We start from the raw sequence: 20,782 nt of genomic DNA on the forward strand, positions 1-20,782 counted from the left end.
CAGTTCACATACAGAAAGGCAAACATTCAATGCCACAGTAAACAAAAACACATAAATCAAAACAATGCAAATAGCATCAATAAACTTATATCGACAAGAGAAAATACAAATAAAGATATACAGTAGTCTCACTTATCCAAACTAAATGGGCCAGCAGAAGCTTGGATAAGCGAATATCTTTGATCATAAGGAGGGATTAAGGAAAAGCCTATTAAACATCAAATTAGGTTATGATTTTACAAATGAAGCACCAAAACATCATGTTTTATAACAAATTTGACAGAAAAAAAGCAGTTCAATATGCAGTAATGTTATGTTGTAATTACTGTATTTACGAATTTAGCACCAAAATGTCATGATATATTGAAAACATTGACTACAAAAATGGCTTGGATAATCCAGAAACTTGGATAAGCGAGGCTTGGATAAGTGGGACTCTACTGTAATAATAAAGAAAATACTGTTTGAATTAAACATAAAGCATTGCCTCAATGTCAGCAGTGCCAGAGAATTCAAAAGGACTCACTCTAAACTACATTTCCCAGAATTCATCTCGCTTCCCACGTTAAAGCCTCAATGTGAGTGTGGTCTCTGCCCCTCTCTCTGGGTCGGCCATATATGGAGGGGCTTCTTCCTTGCCCAGCCATCCAGCCAGGCATCCCTCCCTCTCCCCCCCCCTTGCCACCCCCTTTGGGGAAAGAGCAGGGCTCCTCCCCCCACTTCGGCCCCACCATCCTCCTCAGGGCCCTTTGGGGGAACAAAACCCAGCCCTTTTGGGAAGAGAAGCTGCGGCTGCAATGGAGACCTGGAGCCATTTACAAGATTTACATAATTCATCCAAAAGTCATAGGTCAGTGTTTTGAATCTTAAATTTTTTGTATGGCAGCCCCTTGTGTTTCTTAATAATGATTCATATATACAAATCTAACAAATTAGATCCGACATACAAGTTACAGACGAAGTTTTACACAGCCCTAATACACAGAGCTGACTGTTTCTATTGCTGGTTAAAGACTTTTGAACAGCTCTAGATTAAAGCCTGTTCTGATGTGGTGGAGGAGGAGACAAGTGGTGAATAAAGAGCTTTCTCAGGATAGGCTTCCCATCGGTTATGGAAAAGATAACTCAACTAGGTAAGGGCCCTTTTTACTGTGAGGACAAGTAGATGCTAACAATCAAAAGAACAATTCAATAAAAATACATGTGGTTGGGCATCTCACTTCATCTTCTTGTGAAGTGTGTTTTGTGATTACACACAGACTTTGAGGCTGGTATTACATACATTTCCTCATGAAGCATCTAATAGTATAGATAAGTATTGTTGTTATAGTCAAAACTCTCCTGCAGGCTGGCTTAGGTGACATTTTGTTAGCTGGGATGAAATGAGAGGGATCAATAGAAAGGTCTGGTGTTTGAGAATTTGTGTTAGGATCATTCGCTATCTTTCATATATATGACTGGGATGAGAGACTGGCATTCTACCAATTGATAGATGATTCTTTGTTCCAAAAGATCGTGAATAATTTTAGAAATAAGTTTCTTGTGGGCTGAACATGCATTCATCTAACATTCTTAAAACACTGATAGAGTTGAGTGGTGATTATAAGATATTTTGAATGTTGTCTGAAAGTATGCACCATATTTAGCAACTTCTGTTGACTGGATATTTATCTTTAATCTCATACTAATATTCTTGCTAATATCTGATGTGTGAAGAAGTGGATAGGATACTGTGGACAAAGGTTTATCCAATCTGAAATATGCTATCCTTAGGCTCTTCGCTTTCATGGAAGGCTTTGTAATTCCTACTAGGCATGTGCTTCTAGGCTCATCATAGTTGTAGAGATCTGATATCCATGGATTTTGTCATCTAAAATTGATCAAAAATTAGTAGGCTTCTTTATTTTTAAAGTACGGCAGTCTCTAGATCCCGAGGGCTCAACTGTACCATCAGTTATTGCAGAATTAGTCTGCAGACAGGCTATGGGGTCCTTGGAGGCATCCACACACACTCTGTACGCAACCTGTAGTGGTGGCAGGGCAGAGTTCTTATGGTCTAGCTGGGCTGAAACTCATTTGATCTGTAGATGTCCAGGAGTGACTTCTCACTCACTTTGGGCTATATACAGTCAGTATATAGACAAGCCCTTAGAGCAGCGGTTCTCAACCTGTGGGTCCCTAGATGTTTTGGGCAACTCCCAAAACTCCTAACAGCTAGTAAACTGGCTGGGATTTCTGGGAATTGTGGGCCAAAACACCTGGGGACCCACAGGTTGAGAACTACTGCCTTATAGTCAAGGTCATCACAGCCTAGGGAAAACTATCCTGTTATTGTTCAGGATAGATGTTCCGATTGTAGTTAGATAGATTGTTTTGTTTCTCCACACTCAAGCCTGAATTTGCATCCAAGCAGTTTGGAGTAAGAGACCTGAAGAGGTTTTAATTTCATGAAGCAAAGAAAAGCAAAACAAATTCAACTGCTGAAAAGAGTGGGTTTCACAAATATTCTTTGTGAACAATGTGGAAAATTCTTGACTAGCACAAGCCTTTGATCAATAAATGTAATAGAATCACAGCTGTAGACTGTCAAGTGAGGATTGGACCTTATTAATATAGTTGTACGGCTTTCAGGCAATAAGTGGAGCAGGCCACTTATATGAATGAAGATGATTACTTACACGTTGCCACAGCTAGCAGCACTGCTTCTGTTTGGTTTGTTGTGGGGAATTTAAATGGTAAAACCCAAATCACCACACTGTCTGTCTTAACCGTAGTTATTCAGTTGTTGATTGTGTTCTCCATTGTGAGTTCTTTGATTTTAATTGGATCATTGTGTGCACATATGGAGATTCCTGGTGGCCTAACCAATGAAAGTAATTAAAAGAAATGATGGGCTTTCACTTTAAGTAAACATCTGGTTTTACTTGAAACAAGATGACTTGGCTGTTTCTGAAACATACTTGTAACCCCGGATTCACATTTTCATCTTAGAATATATATTTTCTCTGTTCAAGCAGCATGGTAATGTAAACACTATATATAACTGACAACTCAAATTTTTAGAAATATTCGGTGATCTGGGCATTAGTGAGACCACAAGAATTATTACATTTTTTATTTGATCTCTGCAAATCAGTTTCAACAGTCACTCTGATTTAAACAATTATTCTGATTTATATTCTGAGAGCTATAATTTGTAGAAAATGTAGCTCTGTTTGTGTATGAATGAAAATGTCTTGGCAATCTCGTTTGTTGTGATGTCATAGTTTTCAATTTAATGGAAATATTGAGGGGACAGAAGAAAAATAAGCCCCTTACATGCTTTGAAGTAAGTTTCACAAATTCTCCTTCTCTTTTCCGTTAAAGTTAAATAGCGTGGAAGAAGAGCATAGTGTGTGGCTACAATCCTCCATACAGGTTCGCCTGATGACAAATATGGCTGTATGAGTGGGTTTGTGACTAGGTTTTTGCATGCAGAAAGTCACCAGAATTCCCACGTAGGGCTTTCAAAGATCTCTATCAGAGGTCTTGGCGACTATTGCCTTTCATTGCAGATGGTACAACTGAGGTAGATGGACCAATAGTCTACCTTGAAACAGCTTCCCATGTAACACCCCCTCCCCCGTGTTGCCATTTTCTCTGTCTTGAATATGTAGAAATCACCCTGTTGGACTTCCACAGAACAACTCATACATGAGCTGGGTGTTTACCTATTATTTGTTGGAATGCTGTCCTGCTTTTCCCACAATATTGTAACCCAGATGGCTTACGCTATACATTAAAACAAAATAGTATACATGTCTTACAAAGCAGAAAGGGATAAACTGATGACTTTGATCACTGAGAAGCCATTAACTAATTCCAAGCAGGGCTGACAACAGTTAATTTTATATTTGAGAAAATGTTGGAGGAAGTTGTAAGTATTTGGATTTGAAGAATAGCTAGGTGGAAGTAGAAATATGTTCCCGTTCCATTTAAAATTTGAGGAAGACCTGTTTCGAATTGTCCTCTACTATTAGGTATAGGTAAAGGTAAAGGTTTCCCCTGACGTTAATCCAGTCATGTCTGACTCTGGGGGTTGGTGCTCATCTCCACTTCTAAGCCGAAGTGCCGGCATGACTGCATGAAGTTCTGTTACCTTCCCACCGGAGCAGTACCTATTGATCTACTCACATTTGCATGTTTTCGAACTGTTAGGTTGGCAGAAGCTGGAGCTAACAGCGGGCGCTCACTCTGCTCCCCGGATTCAAACCTGGGACCTTTCGGTCTGCAAGTTCAGCAGCTCAGCGCTTTAACACACTGCGGCACTGGGGACTCCTCTCTACTATTATGGTTATTAAATAACACAGGTTGGGGGAAGTTGAATCAACTATTACCATCAACTGGCTAGTTAGAAGTCATGTGTTTTGTTCTTCCTTCTATTTTTGTTTTCTGCATTATAATCTTTATTTTATAGTTATGTTCTTTATTGCTGCAGTGTTATTATGTAGTTTATTTCTATTTGTTCTTATATGTAGCTTTATATTATAAAAACGGTTGGTTAATAAAGATTTTTCTAAAAGCTTAAGCAATTCTCTCTTTCTCTCCCCCACCCCCCATATTTGTCCTCAACATAAAAGACAGTGTGGCTCTAGAAAAGGTCTGCATAGTCACTTACGGATCCACCCTCGAGACTATACCTTTGGAAGTCAATCACACTTGGCCACAAGTCATCCCCTATGAATATCTATCTATCTATATAAAAATGTAATGGACTGGGGGCCTAGAAGTAAGCAACAAAACTAAATGCCCCAGAACCATGAAACTTGGCAACACAAGCCGCCATCCTTGCCCCTAGGTTCTGACAACAAAAAGAAAAGAAAAATAAAGTCCTAATTAGAGGGAGAGCAATAACTGTTTTTATCCAATTGCTGCCAGTTAGAAGGCTAAGCTCCGCCCACTTGGTCTCCTAGCAACCCACTCAGCCCAGGGCCTCTTCAACCAGGCTTCTTCCCCACTGCCTATAAAATACAGATTATATTATTTGAACTGGATTATATGGCAGTGTAGACACAAGGCCCTGATTCAGGAAAAGCCTATTAAACATCAAATTAGGTAATGATTTTACAAATTAAGCACCAAAACATCATGTTATACAACAAATTTGACAGAAAAGGTAGTTCAATGCACAGTAATGCTATGTACTAATTACTGTATTTACAAATTTAGCACCAAAATATCACAATGAATTTAAAACATTGACTACAAAAACACTGACTACTAAAAGGCAGACTGTTGGATAATCCAGAACATTGGATAAGCGAATGTTGGATAAGTGAGATTCTACTGTAATATGAAATAATCACCGTGGTAGAAAAATACAGAACAATATAATCTCTAAAGCTAGGGCAGTAAATAAAGAGCAACATTCTGAAAGCAGGGAAATTGGGAATTCTAGAAAGGAAACTATCAGGGCCAGCTAACACCTCCCAAGAAAGCATCCTTCCAGAAAGGAAGCTGAGAAGGGAGAGAAGCAGTGTGTATTAACAAAGTTGTTGTTGTTGTTATTATTATTATTATTATTATTATTATTATTATTATTATTAAGTAGCTGTGAACCATGAAAATGAACACAATCTGGCTCCAAGTATTCAAAAATACTAAAATCACAATATCTAAAAATTACTTTGGTATAATAAAACAGAACAATACAATCTCAAAAATCAGAACACTAAATAAAGAACAACACTCAAAACAGGGGAATTCCAGACAGGAAACAGTCAGAGCCAGCTAACACCTCTCAACAAAGTATTCCCATCACCAAAGTCTGGCAAATCCTCTGTTTTCTGAGGGCCACAGCCTATTTTTTGTTTTTTTGTTTTTGTTTTTTTGGAATGTGTGCTGTGAAGCACTGCATATGGGTATTTCTTCATCTACACAAACAGTAGAAGCACATAAGATATCGCAAAGAACAACACTCTGAAAACAAGGGAATTCTAGACAGGAAACAATCAGGGCCAGCTAACACCTCCCAGCAAAAAATTCCCTCAGGGAGGAAGCACCCAGGCTTTAAAGCTGCAAGGCCATTACATGCTAATCATTTTGGCTAATTGCAGCATTCAGCAGCGCTGAGCTTCTGAACTTGTGGACTGAAAGGTCGCAAGTTTGAATTGGGGGAGCGGAGTGAGCCTCCACTGTTACCCCAGCTTCTGCCAACCCAAAAGTTCGAAAACATGCAAACGTGAGTAGATGAATAGGTACTGCTCCAGCGGTAAGGTAACAGCGCTCCATGAAGTCATGCCACATGACCTTGGAGGAGTCTACGGACAACACCAGCTCTTCGGCTTGGAAATTGAGATAAGCAGCAACCCCCAGAGTCAGACATGACTGGACTTAATGTAAGGGGAAAACCTTTACCTTAACTACCACCAATTCCTCAATACTTTATTTCCCATACCACCATACTTTGCCACAGCAACGCGTGGCCGGGCACAGCTAGTCTCTATATATAAAAGAATAAAAAAAATTCGGCCTAGGACAAAACAACAAAACTACACATCCCAGAAACACTAAACTTGGCAACACAACCCCTCATCCATGCCTCTACGTTCATACAACAAAAAGAAAAGAAAAATAACGTCCTAATTAGAGGGAAAGGAATACAGTAGAGTCTCACTTATCCAACACTCGCTTATACAAACGTTCTGGATTATCCAACGCTTTTTTGTAGTCAATGTTTTCAATACATCATGATATTTTGGTGCCAAGTTCGTAAATACAGTAATTTCTACATAACGTTACTGTGTACTGAACTACTTTTTCTGTCAAATTTGTGGTATAACATGATGTTTTGGTGCTTAATGTGTAAAATCATAACCTAATTTACTGTTTAATAGGCTTTTCCTTAATCCCTCCTTATTATCCAACATATTCGCTTATCCAATGTTCTGCCGGCCCGTTTATGTTGGATAAGTGAGACTCTACTGTAATTGTTTTTTATCCAATTGCTGCCAGTTAGAACTCTGCCCACTTGGTCTCCTAGCAACCCAGGGGACAGGCACAGTTAGTGCTCAGGCCTCTTTCCCACTGCCTATAAGATACAGATTATCTGATTTTCACTGGATTATATGGCAGTGTAGACTCAAGGCCCTTCCACACAGCTATATTACCCATTTATAATCTTATAGTATCTGCTTTGAACTGGATTATCTTGAGTACACACTGCCAGATAATTCACTTTAGTGTGCATTTTATTCAGCTGTGTAGAAGGGGCCTCATATAATCCAGTTCTAAGCAGATAATATAAGATTATAAATATACAGTAGAGTCTCACTTATCCAACATAAACACCCCGGCAGAACATTGGATTACTGAATATATTGGATAATAAGAAGGGATTCAGGAAAAGCCTTTTAAACATCCCATTCCCTCACGACCCTATCTTCTGCCAAACTGCCATCCATGTCTATGCCAGGCATCCTCAGAGATTATGAGATCTGTTTGAAAACAGACAAATGGGATGTTTATTTCTATCTCACCAATGATATCCAGGATGGGACAATTCTGATCTGTCTGAGGCGACTGTGAATGTTCCACTTGGCCACCTTGATTGCCATTGAATGCCCTTCCACCTTCAAGGCCTGCCTACTTCCTGCTTCGGAGAGGAATCCTTTGTTGGGAGATGTTAGCTGGCCCTCAGTACATCATGTCTGGAATTCCCTGATTGCTCAGTGCTGTTCTTTAGTTAACTGTCCTGATTTCACAGATTTTTTTTTAATACTGGGAGCCACATTTTGTTCATTCCAGGCAGGCAGAAACCATCCAGGCTTTGAAGCTACAAGGCTATTTAGTGCCAAATCCAACATTCACACTTGCCGAAAGCAGACAACAGTTCTTTCTTCCACCCTGGTCATTCCACAGATATATAAACCCCACTTCCTTTCATTACAACACATTTCACAACCTCTGAGGATGCCTGCCATACACGCAGGCGAAACATCAGGAGAGAATACATTTGGAACATGACCAGGCAGACCACAGAACTCAGAGCAACCCAATACAAAGAGAAACAAAAATAATTAAAAAATAATAATAAAAAACCAAAATAAAATAAATACAATAATAAAAACACTAAAAATAATTAAAAACACTAAAAAAATTAATACAATAAAATACTATAATAACAGAAAATAACTAAAAATAATACAAGAAAATAATAAAATATAATAAATAAAAAAGATAAGTTACAATAAAATTAATTAAAAATACAAATAATGTCAAATAAAAATTCCACAACAATTTTTAACCAATACAACCACCACTTTGCCACAGCAACATGTGGCTGGGCACAGCTAGTCTATATATAAAAATGTAATGTGGCGCTTTATTATGGAGTAAACAGCAAAACCACTGAACCCAATCACACCAAATTTGGCCACAAAAGTCATAGTCATCCAAGGTATGTTTTTCAATAAAACATTCTAAAGTCCAAATTAGAGGACAAGGAAGAGCCATTGTCATGCCAACAGAAGGCTCTCACCTGCTGCCCCGTCCCTTTAAGGTTCTAAGGGGGCGGAGCTTAGCCTCAGCTCCTGCCAGCTTCCAAATGGCAGTTATTTTTGTCAGTTAGGATATTTCAGTTAGTGTAGCTCTGGAAGGAAGCATAGGAAGCTGGAAGGAAGCATAGGAAGGAAGCATAGGAAGGAAGCATAGGCAGCACAGAAATTCACGTCATGTCGGATCTCTATTAACTGAAGTCATGTCTGAACTGTATTAATTCAAGTCACATCAGAATTGTATTCAAATTACATTAAAAATTATATAAGACAGTGATACATAAAGTCATGTCAACATTGTATTAAAGTCAGTGCAAAGATATGTAGAATCCAGTCATGTCGGCACTTTATACTGTGTGGCAATAACCAGTCAGAGCTGAATAGACTTCAAAGATTTCCTTTCCTCACAGAGACTTTTGATTTCCCAAATACAGTCTCTGATCTGTCCTTTGTGCTATGGTGCCTTCCAGTTCATTTAGTTAAGTCCCTTTAGGCCCCGCCCTCACACTGCCGATAAAATATAGATTTTCTGATTTGAACTGGATTGTATGGCATTGTAGATCATAATTATAATATATAAAATTGCTCTGGTATAATAAAAAGAACATTAACTCTAAAATCAGGACAGTAAATAAAGAACAACACTCAGAAGACAGGGGAATTCCAGACAGGAAACAATCAGGGCCAGCTAGCATCTCCCAACAAAGGATTACCCCAGGCAGGAAGCAGCCAGGCTTTGAAGCTGCAAGGCCATTAAATGCTAATCAAGGTGGCTAGTTGCAGCATTCATATTTATTTATTTATTTACAACATTTATACCCTACCCTTCTCACCCGAGGGGACTCAGGGCGGCTTACAAAAATTGGCAAAATTTAATTCCCAAAATGCAATCATAAAAACAAAACAATATAAAGAGATCCATTTATAACATTGTTAAAACACATTATAAAAACCTTAAAACATATATATAATTACTTGCCGCACCGAGACTTTTAATTGCTATTCAACCTGGGCAACCAAGGATTCCACAAGGTAGAAAGCGGCCAGGCTTGCAAGCTGCAAGACTATTCAGTGCAATTCAAGCTGGCCAAACAATGATTCCCCTACAAAGCAAGTAGCCAGGCTTCAAAGCAGCTCTTTGATTGAGGGTGCTATTCCAGCTCGCCAAACAAGGATTCCCCTAGGTATAACACAGCCAGGCATTGAAGCTGCAAGGCTATTCAGTGCAATTCAACCAGGCCAAGAAAGGATTAAGCTTGGTAGAAGATGGCCAGGCTTTGAAGCAGCGATACTACTCTGTACTATTGAATCTGACCAACCAAAGATTCCCCTAGGTAGTAAGCAGCCAGGCTTTGAAGTAGCGAGGCTTTTCATTGCAATTCTAGCAGCCCAAAAAAACCATTCTCCTAGAACGGAAGTACCCAGCCTTCCAAGCAGCAAGCCTATTCTATTGTATTCTAGCTCACCAAACAAAGATTCCCAAAAGAAGAAAACAGCCAGGCTTTGAGGCTGCAAGGCTATTCACTGCTATTCCACCTGGCCAACAAATGATTCTCATAAGCCACAGCAACGCGTGGCTGGGCACAGTTAGTATATATATATATACACACACACACACAAACAAACACATTAACATAATAAAAAGTCATAATAGAAAATTAAGTACACTGTAGAAAAAGCCAATACTATATACAGTAGAGTCTCACTTATCCAACATTCGCTTATCCAACGTTCTGGATTATCCAACGCATTTTTGTAGTCAATGTTTTCAATATATCGTGATTTTTTGGTGCTAAACTCATAAATACAGTAATTACTACGTAGCATTACTGCATATTGAACTACTTTTTCTGTCAAATTTGTTGTATAACATGATGTTTTGGTGCTTAATTTGTAAAATCATAACCTAATTTGATGTTTAATAGGCTTCTCCTTAATCTCTCCTTATTATCCAACATATTCGCTTATCCAACGTTCTGCCGGCCCGTTTATGTTGGATAAGTGAGACTCTACTGTATATTCATGTATAAGTCAACTTCATGGAAAAATCGAGAGCAGGTTTTGGGGTGGGATTCTAGATTCTGACATGACCCATGAATAAGTTGAGGGTTATTCTGCTGGGGGGGGGGGGGGTGCAGTGCAATAGTGCTCGTAAGTTTGAGAGTAAGATGAAAAGACAGGGGGAGGGGAATCAAATGATTTCATTTCTTATTTATTCTTGACCTCATGAGGAAGGAAGAGGTTTTTTAAATTGCATGTGTTTTTTTCCTTGGGCATCATGAGGTTGGCTGTGATTGCATGAAAATAAGAAATCTTGATGTTTATTTGGAGAACAGTCCCAGTTTGATATATAAAATGCAGCCAATGTTTGTGTATTAGACTAGAAATCAGAAAAAAAACCAGGGTTTGAATCCTCACTCAGCCACAAAAACCCAGTGGATGGCTTTGGACAAGTCGCACTCTTAGCCTTAGAAGAAGACAAAGAAAACCCTTGTGATAGGTTTGCCTAATGATTGCCGTAATTCAGGGTTGAAGGCACCCAATCGCAATAACAGCAACAACACACTTTAATACTAAAGCTCCCTTTCAGTTTATATCTTTGCAAACTAGTTTTGAAACAGTGACATACATGCAACACACACAAGAATGCGAGGAAATGTCATTTCTTACCATTTATCAACCAAAGAAGAAAGAACAGAACTTTCACCATTAGAATACTATCTAATCTAGGTTTTTTTTTTTTTTGAGATCTGAGGGAAGACAAGTGTGTTTTATTAAACTGCAAGCTCTCATGCACTTCATCACATCTGCTTTCTAAAAAAATTAATAAAAAATAAAACAAAATAAATGAAACATTAAGTGAAGTTCTTCATTATAAATAGCGCACATTACGGCTATACAGTACAATGGAATGAAAAACAGTGAAGAAAAATCTATTCATATGGAAGCCATCCATCTGGATTCACCTAGAAAGAGTACATGGGGATTTCCATCGCTATTGAAAAGGTTATCCCTAGTACAAGATATTAAAAATATGCCTTATGTGATTTAGGGATTTGATGCATCACTTTGAGTCTTTTAGCAGGAGAGACAGAGAAGGAGAAATAAATAAATCTGAAACACTATTAGAAATACAAGGAATTTTGTGCACTTTGCCATAATACTGAAAACAACAACAATAGAGGATATATAAGAAATGTACATTTCAGCTATGATAATGTGGTTGTAGGTGAAAAACTCCATATAAATAATGTTGCTCACTAAATCCAATTTCTTACAATGCTTCCCCCACATTCCCTCTCCGAAGGATTAATTCCAAAATTGTCCTTGTGCCAAGGCTTTGCCTTGCCTGTCAGAGATGTATATGCAGGGTGTTTTATTACTACTGAGGGATATTTTATTGATGTAGCTTCAAAATTATGATATTAGAGTGCAACCCTATGTTATCCATAAGGCATAGAATATAAAAAAAGACCAATAGTTTTGAAAGCCAGTTGCTTTTCTTTTCTTCTTTTTGATTTTTTTTCTATCTGTTAGGGCTTCTTAAAAATCTATTTTAAAGACAGTTCAATTCAGCCTGCTGGATATGGAACTGTTTTGACAAGCACAAGGAGTCTCAGACTGATAATTTGTCAATGGGCGAATCTACACTGTAGTTAACGCAGTTTGAAACCACTCAGCTGCCATGGTTCAATGCTACTGAATCCTGGGAGTTGTAGATTGGTGAGGCACCAGCACTCTTTGGTCAAGAAGATTAAAGACCTTGAAAAACTACATCCTGGAATTCCATAGCACTGAGCTATGGAAGTTAAACTGGTATCCAACTGCATTGATACTACAGTGTACATACAGTAACATTTATTTGCTGGATCCCCAAGCCTAGCTAAAGTCATGTGGTCTGAATCAGATAAGATGTGATAGGACCAATCTATTGTAGTAATTTGAAAACTCTTGGGAATGGAAACTGCACACATTATTAAACACAGGGAGGAGGAAACTTTGGACCTCCTAGATACTAAACCATATCTCCATTCATCCCTCACCTGGCCGGGGATGATAGGAGAAGAATCCCAATAACACCTGGAAGGGCACAAGTTCCCCATTCCTGATTTAATTCTCCAAAACCTTATGGGTTTTCCCTAACACTCAAATGCTCATTTCATGAACTGGCAACTGTTTCTGCTCCACCTGCACAAGTAAATGAACACAATGTACCTCGGACATGACCTCAGTACTCATCATATATCATGTTCTTCCAGCTGCAGTCAATATTTTGTAAGACTCCTTAGTTGTTTCCATAATTTTGATTCATTCTGCAATATTTTCTCCTCTCATCCCATCCTCCCCATGCCAGTCACAAATGAGTACCTTTCAATTTTGGTCCAACAAATAAGTGTAATGTTCAGACATTTGGAAATCCTAGCATACTCTTACTGGCTCCTCTTCTGCAAGATTGTGGCTTTTGCAGTTGACAGAGGAAATGAAAGTGAAATGATGTCTGTGTTTGTGGATATCTACAAGTGTTCGGAACAATCAAGTTTAAGGTGGGCTAACTCCACCTTCATCCTTGTGGTTCCTGGGTGTTCTGCAGGTGGACCTTTCACACGAAATCTATCAGTTCATGCTAAACGAGAACTGAAGAAAAGGGGAGGGAAATGGCAGATAGGTTAACTGAGTACAATAAAGCTTTCATACAAAGAAGCAAGTGCTGAAATGACGTGAAGTAGCTTAGAAAAGCCTTAGCAAGTATATGGAAGCAGTTTGTCAAAATTATGTCTGATTAGAAGAGTAAGAACAGGCCTTTTCAGTTTCCTAATGTATAGAACTCAAGGTCAGAGGTATCTGCTGAAGGCAGACATAGGCTGGGTAGCTTCTGTATGACAATATGTGTCAGCCCATGAAAGCAGGGAGGAAAAAAGAGACAAAGATACATAGATTCAGGATGAATCTACATATCTTTGAAAAATACATCATTTTAGAGATGAGATGGGGTGAGAGAGAAATCATGTGAATTTGTTTTTATAGGAGATTTCCAAAATTCTGTTCTTTTTTCCACAAATTCAATGGGGACAATGACAGTCTTCACTGAAATCATGACTCATTCAAAGCATAAGGACTATGGGCTAAGAATCAAGATAACTGCCTGTTTGTTGCATACAATCCCATCCCCCCCCCCCCCCCCCCGGCATTCCTTTAAGTAAACGGGACCTATTAGATCACCACCAAAAAGGAGGAAGACCTAATGTCCTGGAATAATGTCCTGGAAGATGCTAAACACGCTCTACTGAGCTACAGGGCTAAATGCATCAACAGACCCTGAAGTAAATTCCAGATCCCAATGTTATCAGATGCATGTGGGACTCCGTCCAAAGTTTTCTTCCAGAAAGACACCCTATTAAATTTCCTGAATAAGGCTAGCCAAACTTACAATTTTTTCTTTATTTCTTTTAAGATAGAAAGATAGAAGGTAGTATGGTGGTGAAAGAGGCATTGTGTTTCTATCTAAAGGAAAAATCTTCTGGATGAGGTGACCTAGATGGACATGGAGCTCCTGAATATGGAATTGCTGTTCATAACAGCAGTTAGTACTGAATGAAGGCTATCCAACTCCTCTCCCCTGGGGAGGTAAGATAATCCTTTGACTGTATCTAATGCATGCCCAGGTGAATCAACATCATGGTAGGTATCTTAGCCTTGTCCTTAAGGGGACACCTAGCTTCAAGACAAGCACCTGAAACATATTTACTACATGTTTGGGGGAATCTGGAAATGCAGTCCAGGAAAGTAATTTTTTCAAGCACTGAATAGAGTAGGTTAGTTTTCACATTATTAACTCTGCTTCTACCTTTGGGCATTGACTGAAAATATACAGCCCAGCTATCTTGTTCTAACTCAGCAGATATAGATTTATTCAGAGTAATGTGGGAAACTGCTTAGGAACCCAACTAATGTAAGACCTGAATTTCGTGGAAGGTATGTAGAATATAAATAAAGAATGCCAGTATAGCAAGGAAATTCTTCCAGCACTTGCTGCTCAGTCGTTTAGTCGTCTCCGACTCTTCATGACCTCATGGACCAGTCCACGCCAGAGCTCCCTGTCGGCCGTCACCGCCCCCAGTTCCTTCAAGGTCGAGCCAGTCACTTCAAGGATACCGTCCATCCATCTTGCCCTTGGTCGGCCTCTCTTCCTTTTTCCTTCCATTTTCCCCAGCATCGTGATCTTTTCCAAGCTTTCCTGTCTCCTCATGATGTGGCCAAAATACTTCAGCTTTGCCTCTAATATCCTTCCCTCCAGTGAGCAGCCGGGCATTATTTCCTGGAGGATGGACTGGTTGGATCTTCTTGCGGTCCAAGGCACTCTCAGGATTTTCCTCTAGCACCAGAGTTCAAAAGCGCCTATCTTCCTTCGCTCAGCACTTGAGACTGAAGCTATTACAAAGCACAAATTACTAACCTTGACGTCTTTCAGCTTTTACAAATGTATGAGATTAAAGCATACAAAATCCAAAAGCAAAACTAAAACATAGAGAGAGAAAAATAGAAGGCCCTTTCACCAAGAATCGTTAGTGGTCATGTATTCCCAACCAAATAAAGTGTGCAAATGTCTACATATTTCATAGTCCTAACCACAAAATATTTTTATTTTAAAAAGTCTATCTCTTGAGCAAAGCCAAGCCTGTCAATGAATATTTTTCCTAGACTGTTAATTTTTGCATGTAATGGATTCCAAGCTTGTATATTTTTGTGCGGTGGCAGTTAAGTAGATATCATTTGACATAATCCTTGGCCGTTGGAATGGGAAAGATCCATAGCAGCATCTAAGAGTGTTTGTTTTTTAGCAACAACCACCCTTGTTGACTCAGGATTTGATACCACTGAAACCAAAGACAGCCTTCTGGGGGAGTTTGTGGTTGGATTAGTGCTGAAAGTAACATAATTACTATAGTTAGGAGTGAAACAACCAAATCTAATCAATGCAACCCTGTAGAAGGAAAAATTATAAAACCTACTGAGCATCAATTCTTAGAAATATGTATTTAATACATGTGCTAGGATATCCTGTCCTATTTCCCACCAGTAATTGTACTTCCTCATTCTGTACCATAGCTAAATCAGAAACCTTGGGAGTAATTTATGAGCTGGCATAAATTCCATGGTTATATGACAATCCGTGAATTAGTTATTCTACTTTTATAAACTATGTTATAGCTCCTGTAGTGGTGAATAAGACCCTTTCTTCTTTTTTCCACAGTCTCAGTGGGCAACAAGAAACACTAGCTATGAAACCAAGGGCTGATATGAGTGTGTATGTGTAATACTAGTATATTTCAAAGGGCTGTGTATGGATTGCTGAGATCACACACACACACACACACACACACAAACGAAGGACTTCAAAGTGGGTGTCTCCTGTCACATTTCACATAGTCATCTTAGGCTATCATTTGTATCTGAGTGTGATTGTCTTCCAAAGGTGGTGGGTTAGAACAACTGAATCCATCCTTACCACCCATAGGCCAGTCAGAGGCTAAGGGGATTCCAGATTTCACAGTCTTGCCTCTGTTGCGACTCAGTGGTTACCATGGGACTTGGGTGGAATAGCAGAATCTCCATGAAGGCATAGGCCATCCAGGGATCCAGGATATCTCTGCATTGTGAAGCCACAAGGCTTTTTCTTAGGCAGACAATGTTGCATGTCTCAAGATGCCTCTGTACTATTACATCTAAAATGTGTTTTAGAGGTTATAAAATAGTCTCAAGGGAAACCCTGTGCTGGAAGTGGAAATCTCATTAAGTTCTAGTTATTATTTCCTTCTTGCTTAAGATTCCCTTGTTAGTGCAAAATCCAGTATCTCAAAATCCAGGATACATATTCACTGGGGTTTCTTTGTTGATGATATGGAAAAAATAAATAAAATCTAATGTTCCATCAATTCTAATTTTTTGTTTTGTAAAAGCAAAACTGTAAATGGCAGGTAGCTGAGCCTAAACATTTTGAATCTAAAACATTTTGCTGAATCTAAAACATTTTGCCATAATATGTGAAATTTAGCTGCTCTGAGTCCCTTTAGGGAGATGAGGCAGGATATAAATAAAGACATTAAAAACTATAAAGTGCTTACACATTACAGATCTAATTCTGAGTGTATACTTTGACAATTTGTGCTTCTGGAGTACCAAAACATCCCATCTTGTAGGACAAGGGTTAAAAGAACATTTTTATTAGGTCTTTGTATATGGTTTGGCTGAATCTTGAACAATGAAGTGAGGTGAACTGATTTGTACCAGCTGTGAAGAGAACCAGACAGGCACACTTGGTTCAGGAACAGAACATCATGGTCTGAAGCAATTTGGATGGATTAGTAGGTCTGGTTGTCAATTATAGGTGAGACAAAGCCAGGAAGGGTCTCCAAAATGGCCTTGGAAAGAAAATGCCAATGTGATGTGCTTCAGAAAGAGAAGAGTGGAATTCTGCTTTGCTTACTGATAGTTGTAACATGAAATCTGAGACAATGGCCAGGGGAGCATTTGCACAATTAAAACTTGTGTGCCATCTGTGCCCGTACCTTGAGAAGCCAGACTTGGCCATGATGGTCCATCCTCTTGTTACATCTCAAATAGACTACTGCAATGTACTCTACATGGGGCTGCCTCTGAAGACTGTCTGGAAACTCCAAATAGTCCAACGGGCAGCAGCCAGATTTCTTACTGGAGTGGCGTACAGGGAGCATACAATTCTCATGTCAGCTCCACTGGCTGCCAGTTTGCTACCAATTACAATTAAAGTGCTGGTTTTGGCCTATAAAGCCCTAAATGGATCTGGTCCGACTTACCTGGCTGAATGTATCTCCCTTTATGAGTCAACTAGAGCTTTAAGATCTGCTGGGGAGACCCTGCTCTTGGTCTCACCCCTTTAATCTAGCAGTTTGAATAATGACTGTGGGAAAATCAAGAAGTATGGAAACCATACTATGTTTTAACTGTTTACATGTTTTAATTGATTTATAATTTTATATGATATGTTTATTGTTGTGTGTATGATGTGGCATTGCCATAGTTTGTAAACTGCTCTGAGTCCCCTTCGGGATTAGAAGTGCAGGTATAAATAGAGTAAATAAATAAATGACTGGTACATTCCAGTTACTTTATGTATGGAGAGGAGTTATGTGAGGTCACTGAATTTAAGCTGTCAAACATCTTTGTTTTAGTTTACAGACAGTGGCAGATTGAAAGTCTTGGTGTGGGTTCAAGACGGGTTTCTTGAATGTCGCCTGAATTTGGTCTCTCAGAAGAGGACATCACCATACACAGGTATAGCAGTTTTGAAAAGACTTGCACTCTCATAGCTCAATCTGATGGAATTATTAAGTATTTTCTTTTATAGTGTTGAATAAAAAGTTTCTGACAAGATGTTCACATATAATTTCTAAATGTCAGATTATTACACTTCTAGGCCTTGATGTCCTTCTTTCAATACTTTTTAATATATCATTTCTGCTTGACACGATGGAGAATTAATGAAGACAAAATGATTATCTCTGTTTTATTAAATTGTTCATTTTGTTTTTATTTATTAAATATTTTACCAGCATCTACAACAAGCCAAAACCAAAGAGTTCCTTTGAGGTCAGGTGTTCTTTATTGCTTAAGACCTTGTAGCTTCATGTGTAACCATAATGATTAAAAAAAAGTTAATTTCCGTTTTTAATCCTATTTAAAATAACACATACTTTTAATTAATGTTTTTTATTTTAAATTTACATTTTAATAAAAACAGTGAAACAAATCTATATACATGTATATTTGCATGAACCACTACAATTATTCCTAACATCTATACAATATTCGTGTTTGGTTATGCTCTCCCCTCCTCCCACCCCTTCCAATTTAGTGACTTCCCATCCCTTGTGTTGGAGACATTCATATATCATTCCATTCTTCCTTCCTATTACATGAATCAGCCATACTTTTAATATATCTAATGCAATAATTTCATGCAAAATAAATGCGATGGAGAATACAGAAATATCAAGGATAGGAAAGGAGATACGGACAGAAATACATGTATAACTCACTTTAACAAAAATACAAGTAATTATTAGAGCTCAGGAGCCCATCTCCAATCTTGTGACTTGCAGTTTCTCAAGTCTTTCCTGACAAGAAAAAAAAAACTCCAATCAAACCATAGGCTCAAAGGCTGAGGACACAGTGGTGCCAATACATACTGAAGCCTGAACAGTTAGAGACTCCCTCCCTCCCCCCCCCCCCCCCAAAAAAAATCCCTGAAATATATTGGTCCAGATCAACAGTGGCATTTTCTGAGCTTAAGTCCAGCACTGGGACAGCAAGCATCCTCTCTAAGAGTCTATGGCATCTAAAAATAGAGACCAGCAGTACATCCAATCTGAGTTCTTGAGAAAAAAGAGGAAGAAAGAGGTCCATATCAAAGGTCTTTCCTTTTAAGATATCACACTTTGCCAGATAGGGTGAGTCTAAGAGAGGTAGTCTGGTCCAAGAGAAATATATATTTTTTAAAAATGAACTTTTGGAAGTTGTTGGAAGAAGTTGTTGTTCACACAGAGCTATCCTAGGTGCTGGTAAGATTTTTTTTTTTTTGCTGGTTGCTGCGTGATAGTAGCAAGTGAATAAACAGTTCTGTATTATATATCCAATTGTTTGTGAAATTTTGCTGATTCTCCGTTATAACTAAAGTCTTACACATTCAAGATACTTGTCCACCTCACCCACCATTTTATTAATGCATAGAAGAAATGGAGCCCACGGTGGCACAATGGGTTAAACCGCTGAGCTGCTGAACTTGCTGACCGAAAGGTCAGTGCTTTGAATCCAGAGAGCAGAGTGACCTCCCACTGTTAGCCCCAGCTTCTGACAACCTAGCAGTTCGAAAACATGAAAATGTGAGTAGATTAATAAGATTGCGCTCCATGCAGTCATGCCAACCACATGACCTTGGAGACGTCTATGGACAACGCTGGCTCTTTGACTTAGAAATGGAGATGAACACCAACCCCCAGAATCAGGCACAACTAGACTTAACGTCAAGGGAAAACCTTTATCTTTACCTATAGAAGAAATTGTATTAATCCCATACACCAGCTTTTCATAATAGGTAGGGGAAAAGAGAGTTAGGCATCTTATACAAAGAGATTAAAATGTGATGAATTGGCACTGACTGAATCAAGCACATCATGCGTAGTTGTGCCCTTTACAAATCCTTTTCTCCTTGGCAAATAAGTTGACCTGTCTGTTACTCCCAGATTTTCTTCTGCTTACTAAAACAAAGCTATCATTGCTGGGAAATGATGATGAACTGAATTTCTGATACATACGTATCTCATTTTATGTTGTTATTTTCAAATTGGTAGCAAGCTTAGCAACAGCACTAACAACCTTGGTTTTGTTTTTCCACAGGCATGTCAAGCTGATGAAACCACAACACATTCCAAAATCAGACAGCACCCGTAGAAAGTTGTGCAAATGTTTCCAGGCCACATACATAAGCCTTAGGAATACTAAGAAAAACAAAGTTGGTCATTAAGCTCTGCTGGTTGAATAAACATGGCCACTGGAGCATTTCACTTTCCATGTGGTACTATTTCCTCTGGTGATGTATGCACCCTTGCTTACACACTATAGAATATTTTGGTTTATTAAATTTATTTAATCTATTAATCAGGCACATATGATAGTTTTTTGAACAAAATATAAAATGAAATGGCTTTAAAAGTCATAGAAGCTTAAGTGTGTTGACTAGCCATGATATGAAAATCTATATTTGACATTCTTTCCCACACAATGCCTCGTAATTGCAATTTACTCAATTGCAGCATTAGAAAGGACACCAAAAATGTTAAGTGGCATGCCTCTAAAACAGGGACAGGCAAAGGGAACACTTGGAGTTGCATATAACCCTCAGATATTTTGAGGAAAAACAGAAAGGTAAGAAAAAATGAGACTAAAACCCCAAACCCCTTTCTAGGGGGAAATTGGGAAGTTGAATTTTCCCTCTTGAAAGCCTTAAGAAACAGTGAATCACCTTTTTAATTAGAGTACTGAAACCTTCTGCTTTGTTTAATATTGGAAAAGGCCCATTTAAAAAACAAAACAAATGTGGACTTCATGCCATTTCTAATTTTGATTTAGGGTTTTGCAGCATTTTTGGCAGCGGATATTATTGATGTGGGGCTTCAAGTCAACTCTGACTTTCAGCACCCCCATTATAAGGT

General features: G+C 38.6%; 1 long non-coding RNA gene across 2 annotated transcripts; it reads left to right on the forward strand.

Moving 5' to 3' along the window:
• The first annotated feature begins 701 nt into the window (after window positions 1-701).
• LOC134299946 (uncharacterized) lies at window positions 702-20,134 on the forward strand. 2 transcript variants are annotated; one of them, XR_010007193.1, is made up of 3 exons: window positions 702-850; window positions 17,744-17,846; window positions 19,968-20,134. It is a non-coding gene; the product is annotated as an uncharacterized LOC134299946 (long non-coding RNA). The 2 variants fall into 2 exon arrangements; XR_010007194.1 differs by lacking the exon at window positions 702-850 and adding an exon at window positions 13,740-14,159.
• Window positions 20,135-20,782: the final 648 nt, after the last annotated feature.

The sequence above is a fragment of the Anolis carolinensis genome, chromosome 1 (assembly GCF_035594765.1).
Source record: "Anolis carolinensis isolate JA03-04 chromosome 1, rAnoCar3.1.pri, whole genome shotgun sequence".
Lineage (NCBI taxonomy): Eukaryota > Metazoa > Chordata > Lepidosauria > Squamata > Dactyloidae > Anolis > Anolis carolinensis.